Below are 11,068 nucleotides of genomic sequence, written 5' to 3' on the forward strand. Positions count from 1 at the left end.
TGGCTTATTTACGCACGCCTTTGACATTAACACAAACTCAACAATCCTTCACCTCCTTAGAGCAACACACCTGAACAATGTGCGATATTGTGTTCAATTTCCATTGCTGACTAAGTGATGGGTGCGACTGCTGCATGTTGAGATGTCTTACGCACTTCATTAGATATTCAAAAGCGCAGCATAAATTCTCTTTCAACATGGACAGGCTGAACACAGAAGTTCACTTTCCAATCCACAGTGTCTATAAGCAAACACACAAATCACACAGGTTGTATAATGGCTTCTTTTTTGTACATTAGCAAACTGAACATGGTTTTGGACCCTTTGATGCACCAATAAGAAAAGTCAAAGCACAGAGGCTCTGGCTAACCCTGTGTTATGTGAATATCAATCCAGGAAACAACAGTTTTACTTTTTTTTTTTACAGTAAGAAGGTTGCTGGGGCCTTTCTGTGTGCATGTTCTCCCTCCTACAGTCCAAACACATGCAGGTTAATTGACTCTGAATTGCCCATAGGTGTTAATGTGAATGTCAATGGTTGTTTGTCTCTATGCACCCTGTGATGAACTGGTGATTTGACTGTACCTAGCCTCTCGTCTAATGTCTGCTGGAATTAGACACCAGCAACCTGAGACCCTGATAAGGATATATGGAAAATGGATGTATGTTCTACTAGCCAACTGTAGAATGTTAAAACATAACATACAGGTTCAAGTTAGTCGTACTGGTGCTGGAAAGAAAACTACACTTTAAGAGAACGGCTTCTATCCACAGTCCAACTTAGTTGTGTCCAGACTGCTGGTGCCTGATGGAGCATGGGTAATTCACGGTTCATGCAGCATCCTCAACCAATAAGTGAACCTCAGACAGCAGTAACTAGGAATCAAAGCAAACAAGAAAACTAGTAAACAAATACCAAATGGCATGAAAACACAGTAAAAAGTAAGTGTTAAAATATTATGGATCTAAAATTATTCATATTATATCCAATCCACTTTATTTATATAGCACGATTTTAACAAACACAGGGTTTCCAAAGTGCTGCACAATACGATAGAACACAACACACTAGAAACACAACAAAATCAAGTAGATAACAGAAAGATAGAAAATAAAAAGCACTAGATAAAATAAATGACAAAAATAAAGTAAATAACACTATGCATGTATACACAAAAATTTACCAATCTACATGGTGTTAAAAGCCAAAGAGAAGAGGTGGGTTTTAAAATGAGACAGAGAGAAGGCCTTTCTAATATGCAGCGACAATTCGTTCCACAGTTTCGGAGCTGCAACAGCGAACGCTCGATCCCCTCTGAGCTTAAGCTGTAAGGAGCAGCTGGTCAGCTGACCTGAAAGAACGGCTAGGCGTGTAGGGGTGCAGCAGCTCAGAGAGGTAAGGTGGGGCAAGGCCATTCAAGGCCTTAAAAGCAAATAAGAACTCTAAAATAAAATCCTAAAATGGACAGGCAGCCAGTGGAGTGAAGCTAAAATCAGTGAAAGATGATCAAATTTGTTTGTGCCGGTTAAAAGACGTGCAGCAGCATTTTGTACCAGCTGAGGACGACTAATCGAGGACCCACTAACTCCCAAATAAAGTGCTCAAGGTGCTATCTCTGAAGGACTGGTTTTATTTTTGCCAGCCGTTTTAACTGAAAAAAGCTGGACTTCACCACAGCTTTAATCTGGCTGTCAAATATAAGATCAGCGTCCACTTTTACCCCTAGATTTTTAACAAATGGGACGCGATAATGTGCCAAGGAACCCAGATCAACTAGAGGGGGGGTCCCAGAAGTGCCACCAAAGACTGACTGATCATCTAAACACATTAGCAGCGGTTTAACAGAGTATGAGTCCGACTTTTTGAGAGGGACATAGATCTGGCTGTCATCCGCATAGGAGTGGAAGGATATGCCATGTTTCCTGAGAATGGAGCCAAGTGGGAGTAGGTAAAGGCAAAATAAGAGGGCCAAGCACAGAGCCCTGCGGGACCCCTGCGGGAGAAAGGAGCAGTGGAGGAGGCTTCGTCGAGGCTGACACAGAAAGTCTGATGTCACAGATAGGACCTGAACCATTGCAGTGCCGTGCCACTGATGCCCACCCACTGCTCCAGACGAGCAATCAGGATTTCATGGTCAACTGTATCAAAAGCTGCAGTTAAATCTAAAAGTACAAGGACAACACAGTGACCAGAGTCAATAGCTAGAAAGATATCATTAAAAACTCTAAAAGCACTGGACTGGAAAATCTCAATATATTTGTTCATTTAAAAAGTCCATAAGCTGGAAATAAACTAAGATTTTAGAGAAGAAAGGCAATTTAGAGATAGGCCTGAAATTTGCCAAGACAGTAGGATCAAGCCCTGGTTTTTTAACAGAGGCTACACAACTGCATGTTTAAAATGTACAGGGACCACTCCAGAGGACAGGCTGCTATCAATAACAGTGAGACAAGATGATCCAATGGTGGGAAAAACCTTAAAAAGTCAGGGTGGGACAGCATCATCCGGAGAACCTGAGGGCTTCAAATGACCCACAATCTCCTGCACAAGGGGCAGGGTCACAGGGTCAAACGTGTCCAACACAGTAGAGCAGGGGACAAACACTGAAGGGTCAGAAGCAGGAGGTGAAATACGTGCCTGGTAGAAGTGACTTTATCAATAAAGTGGTACAGAAACACACAACAGGGGAGGCCTCGATTCCAGTCTGTGGTGCATCCAGAGCGGAGTTGATGACTTTAAACAACACACGAGGATTATGACAGTTTAACAGAACAATATCAAAAAAATGTTTACCTCTTTCACAGTGGATTGATAATGACGCCAACAATCCCAAAAGACACTTGCAGTTTGTCCTTCTTCCACTTTCGCCCAACTCTTCGACACTCCTGTCGGGCAGTGCGCGTTGTTTCATTCAGCCAAGGCTCTGATTTTGTTATGGGCTAGGGGGGCTAAGAACCCAGATGTGGACACACAAGGGAAGCAGATGGGTGAAGTTAAAGCAGTGTATTGTTTTTAGGCAGGTTTGGTCGGAGGCCGGACGGGGATGACCCAGGCGGAGTCTCCCCAGGAAGCTTGACACAGAGCTTGGTGGGGCAGGCGAGGGCAACGGGTCAGGAAGTCAAGGGCTGAGCAGCGCAGGCAAAAAACAGATAGTGTCTACAATCTGGCAGTGTGGCGTGGCAGGGCTGAGTATAAGTAGGTTGCCGATGATTGCAGGATTGGGTGCAGCTGGTGGTTCCTGCTCTGCTCCAGCACACCTGAAAACACTCACTCACACACACACACAAGGACTGGGGACAGGACAATTAACCCCTTGAGGTAGGCGTGGCAGAGGCAGATGTAACAGATTTAGCTTTCTGCTGCCTGGTCTTTAATAGAGCCGCAATGTCTATGGCAGTTTGGCAGGTGTCGAGAAACCATGAGTTAAGAACCTTTGTATCCTCATACACAGACTCAGGAATGACGCAGTTCTGGCTGAAAACTGCGGGGAAGTGAGCAACAGTGGAAGAGTTAATAACTCGACATCTGCGAGCAGCAGCACGAGGTTTAACTGTGTGACAGCAGCTTCAAAAAGTACAGGCATATGATCAGAGAAAAAAGCATCACAGACCTCCAGGTTAAGAACAGGCAGACCATAAGATAAGACAAGATCAACGTGTGACCACGTTCATGTGTAGGCCCAAGTACAGGCTGCACCCAAAGGGTTTCCAGGGCAGCACACATGAATATTACAGTCTCCAACAATAAGGACCCGGTCATATTTCGGCATAATATCAGCCAAAAATCTGTTAAAAAGTGTCTGTTATATCTGGGAGGCTGGTAAACCACAGCACACAGGACTGTGTGAGGGTGTCTCAGCTCAAACAGACTGAGAGTTCAAAGCTGGTGAAGAAGGACGGCAGCGATATCTGTTTTCATTTAAAGTCACTCTTAAAAACAGTCGCAATTCCTCCTCCTCAGCCAGATATCCGAGGAGAGTTAAAAAAGCAGTAGTCATCGGGTAAAAGTTCTGTGAAGACACTGGACTCACCAACACTCAGCCAGGTCTCGGAGATAAAAAGGAAATCCAGTTCCTGTGATGTGAAGAAATCCTTGAAGATAAATGATTTATTTGCAAGCGATCTGGCGTTTACCAGGCCAAATCTGGCAGGAGCTGGCGGGTCAGGGTGAACAGCTGCAGGTTGATGGTTTGTGCATCAAGTGTTACAAACAGCAGAAACACACACAACAGTCGGAGCAGCTGACGGCCCGCCACATACACTGGCGTCATCTTGCTCGCTCAAGCCAATAAAATAGCAGTACAGACATCTTCACTAATTTTCTAATTACTGTGAAAGCCGTAGGCCTACATGTGAGATAAGTTAAGTACAAGAATATTTAAATCAAATCAGTTTATCAGTTTAGTTAGCTCTCTACAAGAAGGGCCAGAGTCGTCTCCACCTGCTGAGGAGGCTGAGGTCCTTTGGAGTGTGCAGGGCTCTCCTCAAAACTTTTTATGACTCTGTGGTGGCTTCAGCCATCTTTTATGCTGTGGTCTGCTGGAGAGGGGGCAGCACGGACAGGGACAGGAGCAGACTCAATAGACTTATTAGAAGAGCGAGCTCTGTCCTGGACTGTCCTCTGGACTCCATAGAGGAAGTGGGTGAGAGGAGGATGTTAGCTAAGCTGACATCCATCATGGACAACCCCTCTCACCCCCTACATGACACTGTGGGGTCTCTGAGCAGCTCCTTCAGCAGCAGACCTATACACCCACGGTGTAAGAAGGAGAGGTTCCGCAGGTCCTTCATCCCTGCTGCTGTGAGACTTTACAACACCTGCACCTGATCATGTTGTAATCTCTTGTTCATGTCAACCATTGCTATTTTTTTTGTCCATTGCTTTTTTTTGTTCTCCATTGCTATTTTTTTTTTTAAGTTTATTTGTGGGATAAATAAAGTGTTATCTAATCTAATCTAATCTAATCTATCTAGTTAGTAACATACATCAACATGCATTAATGAGACATGTATGTTTACAGATGGTGGTGGTGGTTGAGACACAGAGAGAGAGAGAGAGAGAAGTAAAAGCCTAGAAGTAACAAAAGAAACAACAAAAGTTTTTATGCATCCGCTTGAGATACAATGCGTCTGATTTTGACGATATTACGTAAGTGGAAGAATGCAGTCCACGAAATTTGTTTTATGTGGACATTAAAGGACAAATCCTGATTAAAAAAAACCCTCCAAGATTCTTTACAGTGGAGCTGGAGGCCAAGGTGATCCCATCTAAAGTAACTAAGTCTCTAGAAAGAGAGTTTCTGAGGTGTTTGGGTCCAATTACAAGAACTTCAGTTTTGTCTGAATTTAACATAAAAAAAATTGTAGGTCATCCAACTTTTTATATCCTTAAGGCATGCTTGGAGTTTAGTTAACTGATTGGTTGCATCAGGCTTGATTCCTAATAATGTTCCCTAAAGGAAGCAAACTGAATAGAAGTGGTCCTAGTACAGAACCTTGTGGGACTCCGTGAGGAGGTCATTTGTAACTTTGACTAGTGCTGTCTCTGTGCTATGATGCACTCTAAATCCTGACTGAAAATCTTCAAATAAACTGTTCGTATGGAGAAAGTCACACAGCTGATTGGCTACAACTTTCTCAAGTATCTTAGAGAGAAAGCGAAGGTTTGATATCAATCTGTAATTGGCTAAAACCTCTGGATCTAAAGTGGGCTTTTTAAGAAGAATTACAGCTACTTTTAAGGACTGTGGTACATATCCCGATAATAAAGACGTATCCAATCACTAATCATATCCTAATCATATCCAATAAAGAAGGGCTAACTAGAGGTAAAACATCCTTGAGCAGCCTGGTTGGGATGGGGTCTAAAAGACAGGTTGACGGCTTAGCTGCAGAAATGATTAAAGTTATTTGATGAAGGTCGATGGGAGAAAAACAGTCTAAATATATATCAGCTGTTTCCAAACTTGCTGTATCAGAATGCAGATAAGTTCCTGTTGAGGGCAAGAGGTGATGGATTTTGTTTCTAATAGTTGCAAGGTGCAATAGAGTCTAGAGTTGTCCGTAATGAGCCTGTAGTACTGTCAACAAAATGATCTATTTGTGAGGGGCTAAAGGAAGCAGACAAGTCCTCTGTTACATTGAGACATGACACTGAATTCAATACTGAAGGAATCACTTAATTAAATTTGGCTACAGCACTATCAGATAAACATCTGCTGTAGGAGTTTGTGCCAAAAGGTTTATAGTCCAGTAGTATGAACTCAAAGGCTATTAAAAAATAGTCAAACAGAAGAGGATTCTGTGGAAAGACTATTAGATGATCAATTTCAATGCCATATGAGAGAACAAGATCATGGGTGTGGTTCAGACAATGAGTCGGCTTATTTACACTCTGACAGAAGCCGGATCTAATAAAGAGATAAACGCAGTACTAAGACCATTGTGGTTGTCCACATGAATATTAAAATCACCTACAATAATTACTTTATCTGTTTTAAGGATCAAGCCTGATGCAAATTCAGATAAAAATTCAGAGTAAGGACCAGGAGCTCGATATACTGTAACAAACAGAGTTGGCTGTAATGTTTTCCGGGTTGGGTGACTGAGGCTAAGAACAAGACTTTCAAATTAATTATAATTTAGTTTAGGTTTAGGATTTATTAACAGACTTGAGTCAAATATGGCTCCAACTCCACCACCCCACCTTATTATTTTTTTTTTATTTTCACTATTATATTCTATTATTTATTTTAATCAACCCATTATAATAATTATTACCATGATAATGACAGTGATAAAAGTACAGTTAATTATTACTAGAATGATGTTGCAGCCTGTTCTCACTCTCAGGGCATCAAATACAGACATTTTGTCGCGCCCTCTATGCGCCCACCCACGTTGACCTTGACTTTTCCATCAAGGTCAAGGTCGGGCTGTATGAGGCACAGAGAGGTCATGACAAAATGCAATGGTGGATGTTAAAAGGCACCTCTTAGATACTTCTCCCCAATGCATTCTTACTATGTCGTTTCATGCAGGATAACATGTACCCAAATGTAACCCAGTACGACTTTATTATCAGTCAGTAAAATAAAGGAATATTGTCACTTGTTAAAGGATGTTATTGTCACATTGAGAATGGTTGGTTGGTCAATATGATGACCAAAATGGCTTAAAATCTGTTCTATAATTTTGTAGAAACGTTAGCATCTAGCAGGCATCTAGGAATACCTAATATGTCTTGATGATCAAGTTTAAAAATGTTTATGTTTCTTCCTAATAATTATAATTTCGAGCCCATTTTTAGAGCCTACTAAACTTCCTGCCTTATAAACACAGACACACTAAGTCTAGCTTCTTTTAAATGTTTTTATGAATGCTTTTTGGAAACATTTTAATTGTTTTGTACCTTTTTCACTTTTGTACTCATGTTCCTGGAGGCAGGAGTTTTTTACCTTCTGCCATAGTACAGTTGTCCCTCGCTATAACGCGGTTCACTTTTCGCGGACTCGCTGTTTCGCTGATTTTTTTAAGTGTAATTTTGCATGCTTTTGTTTACAGCGTACTGTACAGTATGAACGTGTATTGTGTTCTGCGTCCTGATTAACTAAGGGAGTACTGTACAAAATGCGTGTAAAAAGGTGTATAAAGTGTGTGGTTAGGGGTTTTACAGCCTTAAACCATGTATAATAATTGTAAAACTTACTTCATGGATTTCGTTTATTGCGGGTTATTTTCAGAACGTATCCCCCACGATAAACGAGGGACCACTGTATCTCTCAACAAAGCACCCTATCTATCTATCTATCTATCTATCTATCTATCTATCTATCTATCTATCTATCTATCTATCTATCTATCTATCTATCTATCTATCTATCTATCTATACCTATATTTCTCTTTGTAAAGCACACTGTGTTAAGAAAACTGATGCTCATCATTTAGTTAAACTGAACCCATATGCAGACACTGGCTTGGTAGAGGGAATCTATAGAGAAGAGAGCTGGTGGACAAACAAGCTACTATAAACTGAGACAGAACAAACGTAAGCAAGGTAAGCAGGACATAACAGCACAAATATTATCCAGCAGGGACAGTTTGTCCAGAGCTCTTGCAGGTTTGATAGCAGACAGGTATGTTGCTTGCAGATGATTGGCAGGTGTGTAGAGAGAGCAGAGCCAGGGAGACCACACCCACACAAACACAGACAGAGAGGGGAAAACAAGGAAGGTCACTGAGGCATGGTCGTAGCCTTGACAGTGCTAAATAAATAAAATTATATTTCTCTTAAATTATCTCATTCTATAATTCATAAAGAATTTAGAGAAAAAGGGTGCCCCTTTGACTGACCTCTGGTGGCTGAGGGGGTTTGAGGGGTTTGGGGAGAGTAGACAGCACAGTATGGGACAGCATGGTGAAAGTAAAAACACCCTGAAAGCCCCAAAAGGAGATCTCATCTGCAACCTGCCTAAAGTTCTGGGGAGGAAAGAAAGATAAAAGAAGAAGGGGGGCATAAAATGTACGATGGCCCTGGCCTTAAAACCATGTATGTTTTGGTGAAACCTATGTTGAACTGGATGATTTTGAGATGACTTCCTCTCACTTCCTCTTGGAAGGCTATCTTGGTTTTGTTTGATTTTGATTGTGTTTAGTTTAGTCTTGATTCATGTTACATAAATTGCACATAGGCAGAGGAGACTGTCATAGCTCTTCTCTCCTCTGCACCTGGAGGATACTTTTAGAGAACTTTGCAGTGTTTGTCCCATTTTGTTCAGTCTCCTTAAACCATATACAGCAATCTGATTATTTTAAATCAAATTTTAATTGGTAGTTCAGTGATTAATGAGCACTTTGGTTTTGGGTTGATTCTGATAATTCTGATAATTGTTGTTTTTTGTCTTTTATGGGGGACAGCAGGACCTCGTCATCAGCATAAAGGAGACATTTCATTTCAATTACAGCCCTATGTTACTCACTTACTTCATTTTTTGCTAATTGTCATTTGGGGCAAGAGTGAGACAGGTTCTGTTATTCATGTGTCTGCCTCCTTTTGAGCTTGTAGTGTTTAGTTCTTCTGCTGTGTGTTCACATCTACAATTAGAATATCACATCACACATAGAAAGGTGTTTTGGGTCATGTCGTTCTTTTTCTAACTTAAGCCAAATGTAATTTTCACCTTATCTAACAAGTTTAATGGAATTTGTATATTCAGCTTTAAATCTGATAAGCAACACTCCTGAGCTACTTCCTTGTCACCCCAGGAAGTTTTACTGAATTAACTATTAACTCCTCATAGCCTGTGGAAAGCCATTTGGCAAGTCTCCACTGCCTCATGTCTTACTCAAACTCAATCTCAAACTCTTACTTCAGTGCACTACACTACACTACACTACACTACACTACACTACACTACTATTTATAAAGTACTGAATTTATATTGTGTGTGTGCGTGCGTGTGTGTTTGTGTAATCTTGAAGTTTTCTTGATTTGACTGGTAATTCTTCATAGCCTGGAGGCAAGTCTGCCCCGTCAGCCTCGAAGGAATCAAAGACAAACAAAGAGTACAGATAACAATGGTTAGTTAAAGCATTCTCCCTCTTAATTCAAGTCACTTTGATTTATTGCTTTATTAATGTGAACATTCTGCCAAAGCATTAAGGATGAAAATACAGTATGAGAATTATATGAGAAACAGAAAATGAAAACAATTCATTCAAAACTGTGAAAAGTTATGAGATTTCTTTTAAAATACATCAAATATGTTGGAAAATAGTTGCTAAAAATAGGTGAAAGGACTTTAAATGATATATTACTGAAATGTGAGCACTTTGGAGTTTTTTACAAGTTTTCAGTCCAGGATTTTTTGGGCGGTCCTAAAAGGTGGCCCAATGATGCTGAGCATAATCTCCCCACCCCCCTAAAGCTCTTCAAAGTACTGCAAATGCATTTTTTCTGGATGAACAGCTTTATTTAAACTTCCCAAACACAAAGAGATGATAATTCTTATTTTTGAAAAAGATCTGAAGTTTACATGTGTCGGTAACCTGAGCTGCCTGTATTTTTCAGAGAGACAGAGACATTCAGAGGACACGCCCCACAGTCATGAAAAAATCATTTTTACCCGATTTTTAAACCTAATTTCATAAACTTGTCGATATTTTTAATCATTCAAATTTGGCTTAGTTTGGTTAATAACACTTTCTTCTTTGGTCTGACAAATACACACATATTTATTTTTACTTTACACAGACTTTAAGTTAAATAAAATACATAAATGATGTTTTTGCATGTGCATTTTAGAAATTTAATCTGGGCCATATACAAATTATACATTACAACTACAACTATACAAATAAACTTCATCTCACCAGTGATCTGAGATACTAAAAGTCTTAATAGCCATGCTTTGTCACTGGCCCTGGATCATTTCTCCATCCACATAAATGTCTATGACAAAATGGCCTTCTCTCGGTTCCAAAGAGAGGTGATGAGTACTTTGCAAGCCGGACTTTTACAGGCTCATTCATTACCTATCACTTAAGCAAATGTCAGTCACTCAGCTCTGACAGCAGTGACTCAACAATGCAAGCTCTAAATCTCCAGCTGGGCTGTTTGCTAGATCCATACAGAGTTAGTAATAAAACTAATATTCTTCAGTAGAATGATGACACATCTTCTGTCACTGTCAGACTTGTTCCCAGTATTGCTGCCTCTTCTAATTTTATTTTATTTTTTTGTCAGCATTTATTTTTTGGTTTGTTTGTTTTGTTTTGTTTGAATGTTAACTGCATGACATGAGAAAAACCCATCATGGTTAAATGTCTCTGTAGGCTCTGTATTTATAGTATGTATTAAGTAGTGATGGAAGTGATGCATGTTGACCGAGCAAACAAATAGTAACTGCCTTAACACTCACACAAACACACACACACTCTCTCTCTCTCTCTCTCTCTCTCTCTCTCGCTCACTCACCTGAAGGGACTAGTGTAGCTCCACCTTGATTTATGGGTTATAAAAGGACCTGTCCTCAAGGTGAGTCCCTGCATAGTGGGACAGTCCTCAGA

This window comes from Larimichthys crocea, chromosome VIII, assembly GCF_000972845.2.
Source record: "Larimichthys crocea isolate SSNF chromosome VIII, L_crocea_2.0, whole genome shotgun sequence".
Taxonomy (NCBI): Eukaryota; Metazoa; Chordata; class Actinopteri; family Sciaenidae; genus Larimichthys; species Larimichthys crocea.